Below are 21297 nucleotides of genomic sequence, written 5' to 3' on the forward strand. Positions count from 1 at the left end.
CAGCTGTATCAGTTATCTAATGCTGCATAACAAATCACCCCAAAACTCAATGACTTAAAATAGCAAGGATCATTTATTATCTCATGGTTTCTGTGGATCAGAATTCAAGAGCAGCTCGGCAGGCCAGTTCTCTCTTGAGATCTCTCACGAGGTTGCAGTCAGGTGTTGGCTAGAGCTGCAGTCATCAGGAGGTTAGACAGGGCTGGAGTATCCACTCACACTCCCTCACATGGCTGGTAAGTTGGTACCGGCTGTTAGCAGGAAGACTCAATTACTCTCCAAATGTCCCTTACCTCAAGACTGCTCAGGTGTCCTCACAACATGGTGGCTAGTTTACCTCCAAGTGAGCCATCCTTGAATGTCACTCACTGTCACATGAGTTAGCCCTGACTCAATGTGGGAGGGGACTACACAAGGGCATGAGTTCCTGGTGGAAAGGAATATTGGGGGAATGTTATGGGCTGAGTTTGTCCCCCAAAATTTATATGTTGAAGCCCTGACCCCCAGTACCACAGAATGTGGCTATATTTGAAGGTAGGACATTTAAAAAGGTAATTAAGTTAAAATGAGGTCACTAGGGTGGGGCTAATCCAATATTTGCTGTCCTTATACGAAGAGGAGATTAGGACACGACTAGAGGGAAGATCATGTGAAGACACAGGGAGAAGGTGGCCATTTTCAGGCCAAGGAGAGAGGCCTCAGAAAAAACCAACCCTGCTAACACCTTGATCTTGGACTTCTGGCCTCCAGAACTGTGAGAAAATAAATTTCTATTGTTTAAGCCGTCCAGTCTGTGGTTCTTTGTTATGGTAGCCCTAGCAAACTAATGCAGAGGCCATTGTGGAAGCTAGCTTCCACAGTGACTATCCTATTGCATTTAAAAAATAATGGCTTCCTCAGACACAAGGCTACCTATTGTATAACTATATTTATATGAAATTTCCAGGATAGGCAAATCCATAGAGACAGAAGGTAGATTAGTGGTATCCAGGGACTGGGGGCCCAGGAGAATGGAGAGTGACTGCTAATGAGTATAGGGTTTCTTTTCAGGGTGATAAAAATGTTCTGGAATTAGGTACTGGTGATAGTTACACAACTTTGTGAATATACTAAAACAACTGAATTGTACACTTTAAGAGAGTGCATTTTATGATATGTCAGCTATACCTCAATTTTTTAAAATGGCTTCTTATTGCTACATCTGCCCGTCAGCTAGTATTTTTGGGTGGTCTTCTGGGCTGGGTTCTGTTCCTAGAGCTGGGCTGAAGAACACCAAAGAAACATATGCCAGTCTTCCTCCCTGCAGAAGACTTATGATTGAGTTATGGTAACGAAACATGGCTTCAAAATACTCTCAGTGCATTATTTAAGTCGCTGAAAAGATTCCAGCTCGAGTCCAACCCAGAAAAGGTCTACCATTGCGAAGAAGCACTGCCTCTGCCTCACCTTCACAGGCCACACCCCAGTGTCTGCTCCAACTGCAGTGGCCTGCCCTGCACAGGACACAGCCTCTCATGCCTCAGCTTCCCGCTGTAACAAACACCTGCCATTGTGAGAAGCAGGAGAAGACAGTAGTTGAGAGCTCGGGCTCTGCGCTACATCATGCGGGTTATAATACCACTCCTCCTCTTATGAGACGTGCCGCCTTGGTTTGATGGCTTAACCTTGATGTGCCCTCAAATTCCTCTTCTAAAAAATGGGGATAATATATGTAAAGAGCTAGGAAGAAAGTAAGGCTCTGCTAATATTAGCTATTTATTGGTGCACGTGAGCGTGCACACACATAACAACCATTAACACAATGAATCAGTTGCCATTCCTCTTCGGTTACACGTAAAGATCCTAGGAAATTAGGAATGCTCCTAATTCTCAGGGAGAAGTTGGAACCATTTGTTTATTGAATGTTTTCTATGGGCCAGGCCTGTGCTAAGAGCTTCTCAAATGTTACCTCATTCACAACTCACAATAATTTCATAAATAAAAATATCATTACCCTCATTTAGAAATGAGCAAAATGAAGCATTCAAGATGTTAAGAAATGTGCTCAGAGCCACACACCTGATATGAGGCAGAGTCAGGATTTGAACTCGGGTCTTCTGATTCCAAAGCATGTGATCTTTTGACAACATGGTGCTGTGTGCTCCCTTCCATGTCCTGGTTTTCTGTTCCTGAGGGTGGTGAGCTGGGATCCATACAACTGCCAGGGTTGACACAAAGGACTGAAACTGAGTCTGGGATTGAGGTTCCCAACTGATGTCAGCTACTGAGTCAGCAGCAATGAGTTCAGGTGACCTGACCCCTCTGAGTGGGCATGTGAGTGCAGGGCCAGCAGCGTTGATAAAGAAGGACAGAGAGGACACTTAGGAAATGACTCTGAGAGACAGACAAATAGTAAGAAGCAGAACAGGGGCCCTTACCTCTGATGACTCTCTTCGTCTCCCAAAGGGATATTCTTCTTGCTCTCTGAAGAAGTGATGCCAGCTTGTGTTTACCGAGGGCTAACTCTACCAGGCATGATTCTAAGTGCGTCACACAGATGACCACATTTAATCTTCTCAACAAGCCTGAAAGGAAGGCACTATTACTATCACCATTTTACAGGTGAGGAATTTGAGACACAGCAAGGTTAAGTAATCTGCCCAAGGTCATACAGCTTCTAAGAGGAAGTAGTAGTATACCACGCAGAGGGGCACTTGAGCCAAAATTCTCAACCTCTGTGTTCTACACTTCTCTAGGACACAATGGCAAATGTTTGTTGGAGCAGGGAGGGTGTTCTCTGTGGTGGACACCACCCAGGTGCCCCAGGAATGAATGAAGCCAACATTTCTACACAGACACAGGCCATGGATAATTGCAGACAATAAGAAGTGGAATGTTCTACACCTGGTGCCCTGTCACCTTGTAAGCATAAACACATAGCCATCAAATTAAATGGTATTTATTATGCAAGACCCTTTGGTTTCAGTCTGCTTGTGAGTTGTAAGAGCATGCCTAGAGCATCCCTTTGTTTCCAATCCTTGTAGTTAGGAGTACTTGTTGAACCCTGATGAGAAGTGCATCTAAGTGGCAAACAATTATGAAATCCACCAAATGATTTTTGAGGAGAATCTCAGCATTCAAAGATTGCTCATGCATGACATCAGCACCTACAGGGATGCAAGGATGCTGCCCACGCACCAGGAGTCCAAGGCTGTGGAGTAGTCCCTCCCAGGCAGAACCAAGACACCATCCAGGGAGACACCACGCACGGAGAAAAGAGTACAAGGACTTGAGTGTGTGGAATTTATCACTTCTGAGGATTCCGCTTTGTCAACAAATGAATAATCCTGGAGACCTCGTGGAAGCACAAATTCAAGGACTTCAGTGGAAATAGGCATGCAAGAGCTGTGAGACAGAGGGAGCCCATCTCACTGAATTAGTGAGGCTCTAGCTGGAGCCATTCAACTACTCTATTGTTCTATCGTTTGGCTGTTATTTAGCTTTCATAGAACTGGTGTATTTTAGAGACCCACACATTAGTTGTTGGTTTACACGAGATGAAATAAAATGAGGGAATCTATGATTTCATTTTATTTATTGGAATTTGCACCTGATTCTTATTGTTTTAAATTAGCTATTACAAATACATTTGAGGAAAATGTTCTTAGTAACCTCATGCCCTCCTGTATTAGTCAGGGTTCTCAAGAGAAACAGAACTATATCTACATCTACATCTACATCTATATCTATATCTATATCTATATCTACATCTACATCTACATCTATATCTATATCTATATCTATACCTGGAGAGAGAAAGAGAGAGATTGATTAATTTTAAGGAATTGGCTTATGCAATTGTGGGGGTTTGGAAGTCCAAAGTCCATAGGGCAGTCCTGCAGGCTGGACATTTCAGCAGGAGTTGATTTTACAGTCTTGAGTCTGAAAGCGGTCTGGAGGCAGAATTCCTTCCTCTTTTGGGAACCTCAGTCTTTTCTCTTAAGGCCTTCAACTGATTGGATGAGGCCCACCCACATTATGGAGGGAACTCTGCTTTACTCAAAGTCCACTGATTTAAATGTTAATCACATTTTAAAAATACCTTCACAGCAACATCTAAACTGGTGTTTGACCAAACAATTGGGCACCATGGCCTAGCCAAGTTGACACATAAAATTAACCATCATACCTCTCCTCTTGACCATCATCACCTCCCACCAAGGATGACATCTTACCTTCCAGTTCCTGCCTTTCCACTTCCAAGTAATTTATGATCTCCCCTCTTCCCCCACCATGCTAATCCATCTTTCCACTTTATCTCTATATCTGCACTGTCCCATACATAGCCACTAGATACACATGTCCTCTAAAATTTAAATTTTAATTAAAATTAAATGAAATAAAAAATTCAATTCCTCAGTAGCACTAGCCACATTCAATTGCTCAATAGCCACATGTGGCTTGCAGCTAGCGTATTGGACAGCGCAGAATAGAACATTTCCATCATTGCTGAAAGTCTACTGGCCAGAGCTGCTCTAGATGGTTCTTCATTGTAACTTTGCCTTCACTATCTAGGCTTCTCTTCTCAGACATTGACTCCTTTTTTAAAAATTTATTTTTTTATTGAGGTAACAATGGTTTATAACATTATATAAATTTCAGGTGTAGGGCCGGCCCCGTGGCTTAGTGGTTGAGTGAGCGCGCTCCACTGCTGGCGACCCGGGTTCGGATCCCGGGCTCGCACCGACGCGCTGCTTCTCCGGCCATGCTGAGGCCACGTCCCACATACAGCAACTAGAAGGATGTGCAGCTATGACACACAACTATCTACTGGGGCTTTGGGGGGAAAAATAAATAAAAAAATAAATAAATAAAATAAAATCTTAAATTTCAGGTGTAGATCATTCTATTTCGACTTCTTTATAGACTACATTGTGTTCACCACCAAAAGTCTAGTTTCCATTCATCACCTACAACTGTGCCCTTTTACTCCTTTCACTCTCCCCCCACCACCCTTCCCATCTGGTAACTACCAATCTATTCTCTGTGTCTATGTGTTTGTTTGTTTTTATTGTTTTTTTTAATCTTCCACATGTGAGTGAAATCATATGGTATTTGTCTTTCTCCATCTGACTTATTTCATTTAGCATAATATCCTCAAGGTCCATCCATGTTGCAAATGGCAAGATTTCATCTTTTTTTGACTGAGTAGTATTCCATTGTCAGACATCAACTCTTAATCTCAGAGTTCCAGGTTTTCAGTCTCCTTCGCCATCTGGATAGCCACATAAATCCATTGAGAACATTGTAGAAAGTTGTTTTGGTGCATTTGTGTAATTGTTGCATGGAATGTTTGTGTATTAGTCAGGATAAGTGTGCCAGCTGCTGAAACAAACAACCTCAAAATATCAGTGGCTCAATATAGTGAAGGTTTAGTTCTGGCCCAAGACACAGTTCTGTGCTCTATGCTTTGCAATCATCCACTCTTCTTCCAGGGCCTCAGAGTTCTCCATTGGATCCTCTGCATCTAGCTGGCCAACTAAGGAAAAATAAGGAAGAGAGTGCAGGATGTTTGGAGGCCAGGCCTGGAAGTGGCTATATCACTTCTGCTCATACTTCATTGCCAGACTGGGTCATATAGACCCATCTAACCACTAGAAAGGATGAGAAACGTAGTCTTACTGAGTGCTAAGGAGGAAAATTAACAGAATGGTGAACACATAGTGTTATATCACGGCATGTAAAAATGCATTCTATGTCAATGAATACTATTCCTCAAATAATGAACCATGTATATGTGTAAACCCTTCTGGGTCACAAAATATATATTTTACACATCTCATACAAGGAAAATAAAAAATATCAGTAGCTGTCAAATGATGAGTTTCAAGGCCATATAGAATGGAGGATAAGAAAGGATAGACTTTGGATTTGGAAAAGATCTGTTTGAATTCTAGCTCTACCACTAGCTGGTCAAGAACATACTGGCAGCATGATCTTAGGCCAGGTGCCCTCAAAGGACTGTTATTGGGTTTAAATAAGGCAATAAATGCTTATACTGGTGTAAATGCTCAATGGGTGGAGGGGTTCCATATACATATTCATGTGGCATCACAGCCTTTCTCCCTACTTTCTACTTTTGAGTCTTCTCTACTTAAAAGTGAATTTTCTAATAGCATAGGATGCAATGTCAAATATTTCTGAATAGTGATTGCAAAATGAAATACTTTCCATGTTCATGTCTGTTACAGGTTGAATTGTGTACCCCCTAAATTCGTATGTTGAAGTCCTAATTCCCAGCACTCCAGAATGTGACCTTATTTGGAAATAGGGTCATTGTGATATAATTAATTAAGATAAGGTCATACTGGAGGAAGGTGGGTCCCTAATCCAATATAACTGGTTTCCTTATAAAAGGGGAAATTTGGAGACACACATGCACAGAGGGGGAATGCCATGTGAAAATGACATCGGAGATCGGGGTGATGCACCTCAAGCCAAGGAATGCCAAAGATTGCTGGCAAAGTACCAGAAGCTAGGCGAGAGGCACGGAGCAGAGTCTTCCTCAGAAGGAACCAACCCTGCCCACACCTTGATCTCAGACTTCTGGCCTCCAGAACTGTGACACAATAAATTTTTGTTGTTTAAGCCACCCAGTTCGTGGTACTTTGTTATGGCAGCCCTAGCAAACTACATAATATAATATCCAAGCAGTTATTGACTCAAATATACAGGATTTAATTTTAAAATTGTGTGGTGTTTACATTTTAAAATGTAAAATTCTAATTTCAACATATTTCCAAAACCAATCTTCCATTCATTGATCCAACTGTTTCTGAGCTACAAAAACGGCAATTTCATATGGTTCACCCAAAGAGCCATATGTCTACTGAGATGAAACACTGGCTTTCTTTACTCTTTGCCTAATGGGGCCATTCGGGACCCATCTTTGGAACTAGACTCATTAACATTACACAGATTATCAGCTGTGACCCGGGCCAAGTCCCTTACCTGCCCTGAACCTTTTTCTCCTCTAAAAAATCAAGGGGGTGAAGCTAGATTCCCTCTAACTCGCAGCTAAGACATTCTGTAGCTTATAGGAAGACTTGTCCATCCAGGCAGACTTCATGGCCTGTGGTCCAGGAAGTACAATCAGAGCTGTTTCAGAAATCAGCTCTGCTAATATAAACGGATTTAAGAACAATATTAAAAGGGAGTGCTCCAGCAAATTAAATATTCAAAGTGAAAAACTCTGCATTTAATAAAAGTCTGTCACCATTTAGAATGCATAATTTTAGCATAAATACTCTAGAAATATTCATTTAGTTTGCTATGTGTTATTGTTAATAAAGAGGGTCCTGCATTTAGATTTGTCATATGTCATTAATGAATCAACCACAGAATGCAAATTTTAATTATTTTGAATTATCTATTTACTGTTTAATTATATTTAATTTTAGACTCTCCTAAAATGGCCTAATAAAAATTTGGGATGCTAAACGATGCCTCACCTGGTTACTCTATGTATTTACTGAAAATAATTAGTTACATTAATTGTTTGGGGGATTTTTCCTTAGAAAACTAATCTGGGTGAGGAGACCTAAATAAAATATGCTAAAAGATGCATTTTTTTGCCAGGGTTGTAGTACAATGTTGTTTGCACTAAAATCAGTAAAGTAAACCTTTGTACACTATGTGGAAATTAATAAACATAAACCTGACTAAAATGGAGTCAGGAGGCCAAAAAGGGGAGCTCTGACACCCTATGAAGACAGCAGAGCCGAATAGGAAGAAGAAAGACTTCCTCTTCTTGCCAGCAACAGCTCAGCCAATGATAGACTACCACAACTCAGCCAATGAAAAGCCACTACACTTTAAACTCCCAGTCTCCTCCTCTTTGGAGGACTCTTTGTTTACATTAGCCCTCCCAACTTCCTCTTCCCTCTATAAGAGTTTCTCCTCCCTTTTCTGCAGGAGGACTTGCAGGTGGCTTGACATGGTTGTAGACCTTAGATTGCAATTCTTTGCTGATCCCAAATAAACCTGTTTGTGCTGGAGAAATAACTGGCTGTTTAAGGTCCACAACTACCATGGAATCAATTTGGTATAATGATTTGATATAACAACTAAATAAAAGTAACATCAGGATTACCCTTAGACCTAGGCAAGAGGGCCCCTACCCTGGCTTCTATATATTACAAAGCCTGTTCTGGCCCTTTTCTGGCCATGCCATTCTATGCAAGGCAAGGAGGCCCAGGGCCAGGGGACATGCCTGCCTAGAGCGCACTCTCTCTCTCTCTTTCACACACACACACACACACACACACACACACACCATTCTGCAACACATTCCAGGTACCCATCACCCTGACAATCCCTGCTCAAAGGGCCCTAACCTCCTTTCTGAGGCCCTTAAAGACCTCTTTCCTGGACCCTTCCTGCAAGGGTGACTATCACTTCCTGCAAGGTGCTCGCCCTTAGGCCTGAGGAGCGGCCAAGAGGAGGCTGAGGTGGGGATGAGGACAGAGCTAGGACTTGTAGACTGGGGTGGTAGCGTTGGGGCGACACACACATCCCTGCCAGTGTGTGAGGCCCCTCACAGTGCAAGACTGGGCCCGGGGTGGGAAATAAAGTGGGCTGGGGAAGGAGTCAGAGAACTAAATTTCCCTCTGGCTTTCCAGGTTCTTATGAAGGCACATTGGCCAAGGTAGGAGGAGAAAACATATTTTATCTACAATTTGTCATCTTGATTTATAATTGTTTAATATTTTGACAGATGGTATGAGGGCGTCCATTCACACTCTTGCCCTGGCCCTGGCAAATGTGAAGGGAAGGCTAAGTAACATTATAATTTTATATTATCGACCTTTGAGTAGTCCATCTCTCTTGCTAATGATTGATTTACTACTTTAAGTCACATCTTGCAAGTAAGTGAAATTAATGACTGAGAAAAGAAACCAAAAGAAATGAAGAATAAGAGACTAAAGAAACTATAATTTCTTTTTTTCTGCCCTGCAGGTTTTGGAGTATGGTTGTCTTTCTTCAGGAAGCTTTTCCCCCAAGTTGGTGATGATGTTGATAAAAACTGATGCTTCCTATGTGCTGGGCCCTCTTCTAAACACTTACACACGTTAACAGATCTAATCTTTATAGCAATGGCATAGCTAGGCCCTGCAGTAACAATCTTCCCGGTTTTACAAATAAGGAACCCTGGGCTTCAGGAAGGTGACCTGCACTTGGTCACACAGTTGGGCAGTGGAAGAGGGGATTTGAGTCTAGGCAGCCTGGCTCAAGTCCCTGCTGCAGGATTCTATATCTGCACAAACAAATGTCTGCTCCGCAAGCAACTTGTTAGCAACTTTCCTCTCCTCACCAATTAGTAATGTGACCTACAGCATTAACCACATCCTTATGGTCAGCACGGATTTACAGGTAAGGGATTGTTCTGCTGTCAGGGCTGAACACAGTTGCTTAGAATTTTGTCTTTTTTGTGGTGTTTTCTTTTGCTTTTAAGTGCTGGTAGGAAACCAAGCTTAGCACAGTGCTTGGCACTCAGCATATCCTGGGGAGAAGAGAGGGAGAGGTGGCGGGAGGGAAAGAGAATGCATCTTACAAAATTAATGTAGTTTCATGCCAGGACAAAAAATGATCACGTGACTTGCTCCCAGCAACCCTCCATCCTTTACCCACGGTGGGGATCAGGAGTGGGCTTCTGACTGACCCTCAGAGAACGGCTCCGCCTGGAGGAAGGCCAGGGTCTGTCCCGTGAGAGTTCTGAACGGTTAGGGAGAAGGAAGACGCCAGTCTCGGGCAGAGAGGCCTGGGCACCCAACCCCCAAGGACCCCTGCCCATCCCGCAGCGTGCAGCCTGGGCCGGCTCCCCCCAAGGCGGCTGTCAACCTCTCCCACGACACCCCGCCTCCGCCCCGCCCCTCCACGGGGCCCGCCCCTCCACGGCCGTCTGCCCCGCCCATTCACGGCGCCCCGCCCCGCCCCCTGCACAGCGTCGGGGCGCCGTGTTCACCCGCGGTGCGTGGTGGGGCCGTCGCCCCCGACAACCCGCCCCTCCCCTCCGCGCGCTGGCCCGAGGCGGCGCGGGGCGAGCGTGGCGGCGGCGGCGGCGTGCGCCAGGCCTCCGCTCGGTCCGCGCCCCTGGCGAGCCCCGACTACTAGGAGAGGCTGGGCCGCCTCCAGCGCGGGCTGCGGGACAGGTGCGGCCTACCCGAGGCGGGGGCGGGCATCTGCCGGCGCCGAGGGTCGGCTGGTGCCCTGCCCTCTGTCCTTCCCACTCGCCCCGCCCGTGGTTCCCCTGGGCCTGGGTCCGCCCGCGACGGCCCCCAAGCTCCCACTGGGGCCTGGAGGACAGAGTTTACCAGACAGACCCCCTTGTTGGAGATCTCCCGCTGGAGGACGCGGCCGCGTCACTGAATTTGCCCGGAAGTGGGAGTAGGAGTTCTCCTGCCTGTCACTCTCAGTCAAGCCTCGTGAATTTCTCTCGTTCCCTTCTACACGCCCCCTCCGCAGTCTCTTCAAATTGTCATCCCACCCTGACAGCTGCACTGCAGCAGTGGTGACAGATCCAGGAACGCAGGCAGGTGAGTGTGTGTGTGTTTGTCAAACATATGCCCTATTTAAATGCGGGAGACTTTGAGGGCCATAGTTCCAGCGAAGGGATGAAATTTCCAGACAGAGAAGTCCAGCTTCTGGAGTATGCATGATACCTTGATTAAGACATGAAAGATGAGAACCGCTGAAGACAGCTAGATCTAAGAGCACATAAAGAAAGAAAATTAAAAAGCACTTTGCTGTAAATAACCACATAAAAGATAAGTTGTTGGAACTATTATTTAGCTGCTAAATTAATTGGTGTTGGAAATCTCATTAGTTGACAAGAAAGGAAATAGATGTTTGGATCTCTTGATAAACAAAAGGTTTAATGAGTGTTAAAGTTACAAAATCATTTTAGTGAAGAGAGCTGTGTGTGTGTAACAATGCTAAAATGACAACAATAGTTACGTGTAAGGTAAAGGCAGAAGTAAGTGGTTTTGAAAAGGAAGGAATTATATTGGTTTTATGCTAGATTTAATTTTTGTCAAATATTTATAGAGCATCTACAACAGGCCTCCTTAATTGTCCTCACCATATTTTACTCTTTAATCTTTTTCTACATCCTATTTTCTTTCTGACATACCGTCACTCACCCACCCCAGGAACCTCCTCAACTCCAGCTTTTGAAAAATCACTTCCTTCAGTGGCTTCCCTGCACTAAGTATTGATCAGCCTGTTCCCTAACTCATGCAACCTCGGCATTCTTGAAGGACTCTAGATAGTGGCTTGAGTGACTTGCTCCCTGCCTAGATGGAGAATTCCAGGAGCTCAGAAACCATATCTAGCTGAAGCTTTAGCTGATAATAGAGTACCTTAGGTGGAGGAGGGGCTTGATATATGTTTGTTCAAGGAATGGAAGAAATCCCAAGTCAACCAGCTAATGTCCAGGAGGTATAAATGTCTTGTATAGAACACTAGCCACACATTGCCACTAAATAATTACCATGTTCCAGTCAACCAGGAAGAGTGGACAGTGTGATATTTCAAAGATGATATTGTGTCTGCATATACTTGATAATTAAAAGACAAGACATTGCTCTGTGCATCAGTACACTTAAAGTGCTTTTTTTTAAAGAAAAAAAAAACCCAGTTTCTTTAATGTTGTTTGTTAGGTTGTGTTTAAAATGAAACCATTGGGGCCAGCCCCATGGCTTAGCGGTTAAGTGCGTGCCCTCCGCTACTGGCGGCCGAGGTTTGGATTCCGGGCGTGCACTGACACACCACTTCTCCGGCCATGCTGAGGCCACGTCCCACATACAGCAACTAGAAGGATGTGCAGCTATGACATACAACTATCTACTGGGGCTTTGGGGAGAAAAAAAAAAGGAGGAGGATTGGCAATAGATGTTAGCTCAGAGCCAGTCTTCCTCAGCAAAAAGAAGAGTATTAGCATGGATGTTAGCTCAGGGCTGATCTTCCTCACACACACACACACACACACAAACCCATTATATAAGATTAAATACATTAAAAGAAATCACCAGGGGGAAGAACAATAAGAATAATAAAATAATTTTTTTTGTGTGTGTGTGAAGATCAGCCCTGAGCTAACATCTGCCAATCCTCCTCTTTTTGCTGAGGAAGACTGGCCCTGGGCTAACATCCGTGCCCATCTTCCTCCACTTTATATGGGACGCCGCCACAGCATGGCTTGACAAGCAGTGCGTCAGTGCGCGTCCGGGATCCGAGCCCACGAACCCCGGGCCGGCGCAGCGGAGCGTGCGCATTTAACCGCTTGCGCCACCAGGCCGGCCCCTAAAATAAATTTTAAAATTTCAATTCTGCCCCAAGGTTCCTTAACCATTTTGAAAAACTAAAGTTTGGTTTATAGATTCAAACCAATTTAAGCTATTGTCCCAGCCCCAAAGTGAAATCTTATACTGAAGTCCCGCTCCAAGTTAAAAAGCAAACAAACAAATAATAAATTCACCTCTGGGTGTGGGTGTAATTTTTTTCTTTACATTTTACTAATTTATTTTTATTGAGGTCACGTTGGTTTGTAACATTATATAAATTTCAGGTGTACATCATTATATTTCGACTTCTGTATAGAGTCCATCGTGTTCACCACCCAAAGTCTAGTTTCCATCCGTCACTGTACACATGTCCTGCTTTACCCCTTTCACCCTCCCCACACTCCTCTTCCACTCTGGTAACCACCAATCTGTTCTCTGTACTGTGTGTGTGTTCGGTTTTTGAGTTTTTTTTTTTTAACTGCTTTTTGACTCTGTTCTCTTAGAATAGTAGCTTAGTTACCCCAGGTCTTTAGTTATTTGTATCTCTTAGCCCAAGTTCTAAATTTTAAAATGTCACTGGTTCAGGGCCGGCCCTGTGGCTTGGTGGTTAAGTGCGCGCGCTGCGATGCTGGTGGCCCGGGTTCGGATCCCGGGTGCGCATCGAGGCACCACTTCTCCGTTCATCCTGAGGCCGAGTCCCGCATACAGCAACTAGAAGGATGTGCAGCTACGACATACAACTATCCACTGGGGCTTTGGGGGGAAAAATAAAATAAATAAAATAAATAAAATCTTTAAAATGTCACTGGTTCAAATGGCATTCTTTTTGAACTAAGTTAATTGTGAGTTATCATTTTTGCTTCCTGTGCTAGGAACACCTGGCTGTTTATAGTCCTTATGGTATAATAACTGTGTAATGATTATTACTTAATGTTTAACACTTAATGCTTTAACTATTAAGCAAGGTGAGGCTGTTGAAATTGTATAAGGAATTTGAGTCAAATTTTATAGCCTATTCATGGTTCTGCCTTTGGAGGTTGGTTTTATTTTTAAGTCAGTACAGATCTGTTGCTGTGTGTACTCATTTTTCATTTTAAAAGTCCATGACTAATTCTAATGCATAGTTAATAAGTACAGAGGCGAATAATTTTGGATACACAGAAAAGTGCGGTAGAAACATGGAAACCTGGGTTCCAGTCTGTGAACTGTTGTGTGACCTTGAGCAGGTCGTTCAGCCTCTCTGAACCTTGGTTCTTCACAGAAATGAGAGGCCTTGACTAATATGTCAAGTATGGCCACAGATTTTTTTTCTCTAGTAAATAAAGAGCCTCAAAGTAAAAAAGTTGAAAGCTGTAGTTTTGTGAACCAACAGATAATGAATATCATTGTCTGTACCCTATTTGAGTGTTTGAATGTACCTGTTTTTCTTAACCAATCCCGCTGACCACAAGGACCATTGTCTCCTAAAGCTCCAGAAATTTACAGGCTACGACCTTGGGTAGTCACAGCTGCTTTATCAGTCCACAGATTTCCTGGGAGTGAGAGAGAAAAACAACCTGCCCTTTCTCAGCCCTCTTAGAGGTGGGTCATTGCAATGTTAGCTGGTCTAATAACTGGGCTTTTCCCTGTACTTGGTGTGTTTCTAGCCCAGATTGTCTTAGCTGTAGTCACACATAGATGTAATTTTATATTCTGAATTTTTTCCTTTTTGTATCAGTGTTTTCTTTGCATTGTGGGAAGGTCGTTGAATCTACAAGAGCCTGATGGAATGACTCTGTACAGTGCATATAGTGCCACAAGTGTGGTAGAAACATGTAAGTGGAGTTGACACTTACAATTATATAAAAACATCTGTTTAAAGGCCCATTAACCAGCCCGTGTTTTCAATACCAATATTGATTCAGGGTGAGATATCGTAAAGGTCCAGAAATTGATGCTGAGGTATTAGTTGAGTAAAGCTGAAGATGATATTGATACAAAAACTGAATAACAGGTGGCTTAAAAGGAGGAAACTAAACCACATACTACACTTTAAGGACCACCCAGCTGTGTAAAACTTCGAAAGGTCCAAGTGAGGGTGCAGGTGCCTGAAACCATTGGCAGTGGGTACATATCCCGGGGCTGGATGTTCCAAAGATTCTGAAACAGAGATTTAATCTGTAGGAATTGAAAGATGATCCTCCCAATAATCCTTTCTCTGGCTTTTTATTGGGGTAGATATCTTGTTTTAAGTCTTAAATTTAAAACATATGAAAGACAGCACTCAGAGGCACTGCTGCATGGATGATGAGGTTAGAAAATGGGCCTGTGATGCAGAGTGAATTAGAGTAGCATCATTTTGCCTGGAATAGAAGGCCAAGAGGTGTTTGTGGTTTTTCAGTGTAGGAAGTGTCATGCTAGAGAAGAAGTTTGACCAGTCTGTCCCTACTGGAGATAGAGCAAGAACAAAGAAGTTTTATGTTCTTTATTAAACGAACTTGCTGCTCGTGAGGTGGTGGATTCCCAAAGAGACTGTGGTCCTTCTTCACTAGAAGTCAGAGGTAAATTGTTACAATTATTTTGAAATGAGTTCAAGCTTACAGAAAAGTTGCAAGTAGAGGACAAAGACCTCTAATATTTCCCTCACCCAGATTCCGCAACTCTTAACATTTTGTTATATTTTCTCTTTCTCTTTCTATTTAAAATTATTAATCTTTTCTGAACCATTTGAGAACTGGTGCCCCATCACTCCTAAGCACTCCAGTGCATAGTTCCAAAAAGCAAGGATGCTCTCTCTGTGATCACCATATAACCCTCCCAGTCAGGAAATCAATGCTGATATACCAATCCACAGACCCAGTCAAATTTCACCAACTGTCCTAGCACTGTCTTTTTTTATCGTCTGGTCCAGGAGTCCATCTGTGAACCCATTTGCCATGTCTCTTCAGTCTCTCCCCATCTGTGCCTATTCCTCAGTCTTTCCCTGCCTTTCCTGTTCCTGACAGTTTCATAGAGAACAGCTTTCATTCTGGGGAGTGAGCCTCAAGCTGGGTCCATCTGATGTTTCTTCATGACCAGATTCCAGTCATGCTTTCTTGGCAGAAATTCCACAGAAGTAAAGCATGACATCAGAGGCACAAGGTCATAGATGCCTTTAAGGGTCTGTCTCATAATTTAGTGACGAATTGCTCACTCTGTCCGGACATTTGTTTTTCATGAACTAAGTATCCTATTGATCACTGAACCTTAGAAGGGAGGAAAGTGACAAATAAAAATTTCTAACATGGAAGCGATTATACCATGTTTCTTTCACTTCTCTTCTGAGTTCAGTCTTCTTAATGAGAAAATAAAGATCTGTGTGAAGCTAGTAGATTAAAAATTTGTGTTTCTGTAAATTTTTTTTTCCTTTTTTTTTTAACGTAGGCATACCCCAACTGAGGAAGAGATTATTCCCCAAGCAAAGATTCAGTGTTTGGATTTTGGACCCCATTTTCCCATTAAAAGAATTTTGGTTAAATGATGGTTTCCATTCTAGATTATGCTAAGCAAAGAAATTTACTTAACCTATAATTTAGCTAACAGAGTAACTTTTGGGCTTTTTTTTTTTCTCTGAAGGAAAACAGAAACTAATAATTAAGAGCTCACAAATGGAATGTGGGCTCAGCCCCTGTCCCTCAGGGGGCCAAGCTAGGCTCACCTTCTGTTGGACTTCTTGTCGTTGATTCAGTCTTTTCTTTAGCATTTTTCTCTCAGACATTATGTGATTTCTCTTTTGGCCTTTAGTTCTTGTTAACTTAGATTCGCAGTTTGGCTTCAGTTAGATGGGATTGAAGCTGGTACTTTGGTGGTGGTTGAGTGGGGCCCTCTGTGGTTAAACTTCCCAAGGACTCTTTTTGGGACTGAGATGGCTTCTCATTTAGCAGTTTTACCCCTAGCCCCTTGGTTTTGGCTGCTACCACCCCTGCTGCCCAGTTTCCCCTACCTCTTGCCCAGGCTGGGTGTGCAGGGTAAGCTCTGTCCTCTAGCTGACTGCCAGCACTCACCTGCTCATCACAGGATAGCAGTCAGTGACAAATCACGGCGATGTTACAAAGTTGTAAAGAAATCCCCCCAAATTTGAAGTAATAGTGTTAGGGGGCCTAGTCTTCATTAAATGTAAGTGAGGGCAGGTCTACTTTTCAGAGACCTCTTCCTAACTCAGCTACTTGGCTCTGCCCAGGTTTGTCTAGTTGGGAACAGAGCAAGCCACCAGTCTTCAATCTAGGGTGGATTTGTGGAGGCATTGTGTCCAGACCTGGTGGGATCCCCATCGCTCAACTGTCACCGTCTCAGAGAAGTCTGGCCATATCATATTTTACATATTTATCTTGTTTATTGTCTCTCCTTCCCCCTAGAATGTCAGCTGCCTGAGGGCAGGGGCCTTGGTTGGTGTACACCGGATTAGTCTCCAGACCTAGAACCGTGCCTGGCTCATCATGGCACTCAAGAAATACTTGCTGAGTGATTGAACCTGCTTCCCAGCCTTTTCTTACTGCATTTCCCCATTTACTTTGAGAATCTTGTTTTTGCTTCATTTCAGTGTCCTTTTTGCTTTTTAGACTTCCGTGATGACTGCTAAGTATTTTTGTCTTGAGTTTCAAACGCAGCTGGCATTTTCTGCTTCTTAGAGAGGCCAGAGAAGCATTCTTACAAAGGTGTGATTTCAAAGGAGATCATGTTCTAAATCCAACTGCCTATTACTTATCAGTGTAATTATTCATAAAACATTTTCTTTCTGTATTATAGTGAAAAGAAGAGCTTGGACCTGGAAAAGAAACTTTATGAACATAATCAATCTGACATATGCAGGTAAGAAAGGACAGTGGTAACAGTTTTTAAACCAATTTGCATATGTTAGTCAATAAAAATTTAACCCTAATATATGTTACAAATACCATAGTTACAGTACTTTTACCATTCTCTTATTTCTAATGTGTAGCAGTTTCACCTAAACATTGCAATTTAGTATAATCACTGTCAAATGTAAGAATAAATTTGGTTAAAATTAGTATAAGATAATTTTTATCTTATTTTCATCATTCAGTATTTGTGTTATCTCAGGAATCTATTTTGCTTAAATGTCTTAAGAATAAGATGGATTATAGGCCAGCCCAGTGGCGTAGTGGTTGAGTTTCCGTGCTCCGCTGCGGCAGCCCGGGGTTTGCTGGTTCAGATCCTGGGTGCAGACCTACCTACGCATGGCTCATTAAGCCGTGCTGAGGCAGCATCCCACATAGAAGAACTAGAAGGACCTACAACTAGGATATACAACTATGTACTGGGGCTTTGGGGATAAAAATAAATTAATTAAATAAATAAATTTAAAGAAGAAAATTTGAAAAAAAAAGAAAGATGCCTTATAGTCTTTCTTTCTTTTTGGCCACAATTTAAACACCTTGAGCCTGTGTATTGATTAAGGCATAATTGCTGTAGCTGGCCTTTCAACAAACTGTTGTAGGCAGGGTTACATGGTATCTCACTTATTCATGGATATATGATAATGACAGTTAAAATTACTATGAGCAGTGGATAATATACATGTTATCCTTTTTATGTTACTTAATCTAATATTAAGAGCAAAATTTTAATATTTTTAATTCTATTTTATAGAAACTGAACTTCATCCTTAAGCCAGATGTATGGTGTTACCTCCAATATTGTTCATATGAAAAATTTCTGGCTATTATAGCATTTAATCTGTGATTTATTTACATCATAATATGAGTGAGAAATGAAAACATCTCATCCAGAAGAGAGAGAAGCCAAGAATATTTTAAAACCAAATCATCTATCTATTCCATTTATTTCCTCATCTTCAAGCTTATTCTTTGGTTTTAAGATTTAGTGTACTTCCAAAGGTACCAGTCAGGTAGCCATATGTCTCTAGTAGCTCTAGAAGAGACAAGAAGAGCCAGTGAGATGGTGGAAGAAGTAGCAGTGTTGTAGATGCCATGGCCTCAGAAGTGGGCCCCAGTCTGAAGGAGTCCAGGGCAGCTGCCATTTTTCTAGCCTCTGGCTAAAGGAGCAGAAGACAGGGTATAGACTTTTCCTGCACTCTATTCTTGGGTGGCTTCCTGGTGTAATGGTGGTGGGAGGGGTGAGGTGAGAGAAGAATGGGAACCTTTACCAAGCCATCATTTTGCTGAGTTTGTTCCCCTCGCTCAGCCTCTTGTTGCTTCCTGGAAGAGAGAAGGTATGATTTGCCAAAAATATGCTGTCTTTGACTGCCCGAAGGATAAAATCTAAACTGTCTAACATGGCTGTTTCAATCTGGTTCCCCACGGGAGGCAGAGTATGAGAGGAGGGTTTGTGTGTAGGTGGTAATTTGTAGGAAGTAGTCACATAAAACTGAAGAGGAGGGCTGGGCAGAATGAAGTAGGAGGTGATCACTGCTGTGGGAACCTAGGGTTCCATCCCTCCAGGTTTTCAGAGGAGCCATGTAGTCTGCCCCTCTTCTCCCCACAAGTGTCCACTGAAGGCAAGGAAGAGGGTGCTGTTTACCTACTGGTTCCTGACCCCTGTTGGTCAGGGCTGTCCCAGGAGGTGTTGACTCCTCACATCCAGGCTTTCCGTGCTGCAGCCCTGGTAGCACCTGATGCACCTGAGGCAGGTGCTGCCAGGTTCACTGCATACAGCAGGTTGCTGCAGCTGTGGCTGTAGAAGAAAAGGTGGGCCAGGAGGATGTGAGAAGGACATGAGAGGTGTCTGGTACAGGGGCTTCCCAGACCCTCCATTATCTGCCCCTGTTTAATTCTCATCATCACCACCCTTATCAGCCTCCCCCTAAAATTCTTCATGGACCAAAATTCCAGTTTCTGAAGCATGACCAGATCTTTTGTAGCACAGTGTAAGCAGGTAGGCTCTGTCTTCAGGCGCCTCAGTTCAGTCCAAGTCCCACCACCTCTTCGCCCTATGACCTTGGGATGATTACTTCAACTTTCTGTGCGTCCATTTCTTCATCTGTCAAATGGGGATAAGGATATTTATGAGAACTTAATGAGTTAATACATATAGAACCTTAAAGCAGTGTCTGACCCAGAGAGTCAATAATTTATTATTCATCACTATTTTTGTTAATATCATCGTTATTCTTATTTATTACTTTTGAGCCTTCTAACATGCTAGTTCCCCTGCCTGAATGTTCTCCCTCATCTTTTTACTCTTGCTTTCCCCAATTTTGGGTTAACTCTTACCCATCCTTCAGGTCTTAGCTGAAAAGTAATTTCCACTGTGAAATCCTCCTTGAGTCCTTCTGCTGGGTTAGGGTGTCCAGTCTGTCAGGGTCCCTGACAGGTATTGTACTTACCTGATTGTTTTCCCTGTTGACCCTAGCTGAGTGGCTTTCATATTCATATTCAGAGCCCTGAATATATGAATGATTGCACGGATGCGTGGATGAGTTGCTTATGTGGTCAGCTTTGAAGGTTATTGTGGAGGCAAGAATGAAACTAGAATTTGGATGGAGAAGGCATGGTTACTATTGTACCTGTTCCAGGTGGACACTGGCCACCCCTGGCAGCTTTACCAAGTGCCTGCATGTGAAAGATAGTACATTTGGGTCTTCCTCCATTACTGTTGCTTGTGTCGAAAATGGCGGATGTGGGCAGCAGTAAAACCAGTCTCAGGTTTTTTGTTCAGAAGGAAAAATGGGAACAGCCAACCAAGATTAAAGCACAGTATTAGCATGGTAAGGAAGTTTTTAAAAATTATTGGCCCAGGGGTAGCCTGTTGGTTAATTTTGGACGTCTCCAGTATCTTTGCAAATCTGTGTTTTGAGGGTGAACATTTTTGTGGTATTTAACTTATTTTTGCTTGCTAAAAGAATGTTGAATAATTTATTGAGCCAAGAATAGAAATGCTACATACCGGGTACTCTTTTATGATTTAAATACTTGTAAAGGAGAAAGAGCTAGAATTAGCAGTGTTGGTTCTTTGAGAAGAATGGGCTGCACAACTTGAGCTATCCAGCATTACACTTTTGATGACAGTCTCTAAAGGTTTTTTCACAATTTGAGTAAAGTTACAGTCCATATATTATTATAAAATATTTGGGAGGTGACGTCAGCATCATGATGGAGCAAGCTCTCCCCTTAGACTCTCCCCACTAAGATACAACAAAAAGGACATTCATATACCAAAAGAGGACACTCACACAACACAAAAGACATCTGAGAGACCCACCCAGCTATACATCTGAACGTGGAGGTGCTGGACACCCCCCCCGGAGGAAGTGGAAGGAGGTAAAGAGAGCTCCTCTTGCTCCCCAATGGCAGTGACCTCGGGACCGCATGGCTTGCAGAGAGAGGGGGAGAGGCGGCCCTCTGTGGGAAAACTGTGACTCTCCAAGTTCGCTCACAGCCCATGGGAAACCCCCACACAGAGGTGACTGAACTGTTGAGGGGTATCTTCATCAAGCTAGCACCCCAGGAGAGCAGATAGCAAAGGAAGAGCGAGAAGCCCCTGGGATTGGGCAGGCAAAAGAAAGCATCCCTCCCCCTGTCCAGTGCTCCAGCACAGCCAGTCGGCCAAAGTATCCATGGATCACTGTGGGCTCAGAATATACAGCTCTTGACCCCCACCCAGTGGTGGCAGGTGGAAGCTGCAACCAGATACTATCATGCGGAGACACAAATCCACACCGTCAAACAGTGTGAAAAAATATATTAAATATCCAGACCAGAAGGAAAGTGACAAGCACCCAGAAGTCAATCCTGAAGGCACAGAAACCTATAATCTAAATGACAGAGCATTCAAAATAGCTATCATGGGGGCTGGCCCAGTGGAGTAGCGGTTAAGTTCACACGTTCTGTTTTGGCGGCCCAGGGTTCGCCAGTAGGTATCCTGGGCGCGGACCTACTCACCGCTCCTCAAGATGTGATGAGGCTGCATGCCACATAGAAGAACTAGAAGGACCTACAACTAGGATATATGACTGTGTACTGGGGCTTTGGCGATA

General features: G+C 43.2%; 1 long non-coding RNA gene across 1 annotated transcript; it reads left to right on the forward strand.

Moving 5' to 3' along the window:
* Window positions 1–7929: 7929 nt before the first annotated feature.
* LOC147912186 (uncharacterized) lies at window positions 7930–21290 on the forward strand. The gene is made up of 3 exons (XR_015550234.1): window positions 7930–9411; window positions 9648–10574; window positions 17088–21290. It is a non-coding gene; the product is annotated as an uncharacterized LOC147912186 (long non-coding RNA).
* Window positions 21291–21297: the final 7 nt, after the last annotated feature.

The sequence above is a fragment of the Ceratotherium simum genome, chromosome 39, assembly GCF_057802395.1.
Source record: "Ceratotherium simum simum isolate JZ-2026a chromosome 39, ASM5780239v1, whole genome shotgun sequence".
Classification (NCBI taxonomy): Eukaryota; Metazoa; Chordata; class Mammalia; order Perissodactyla; family Rhinocerotidae; genus Ceratotherium; species Ceratotherium simum.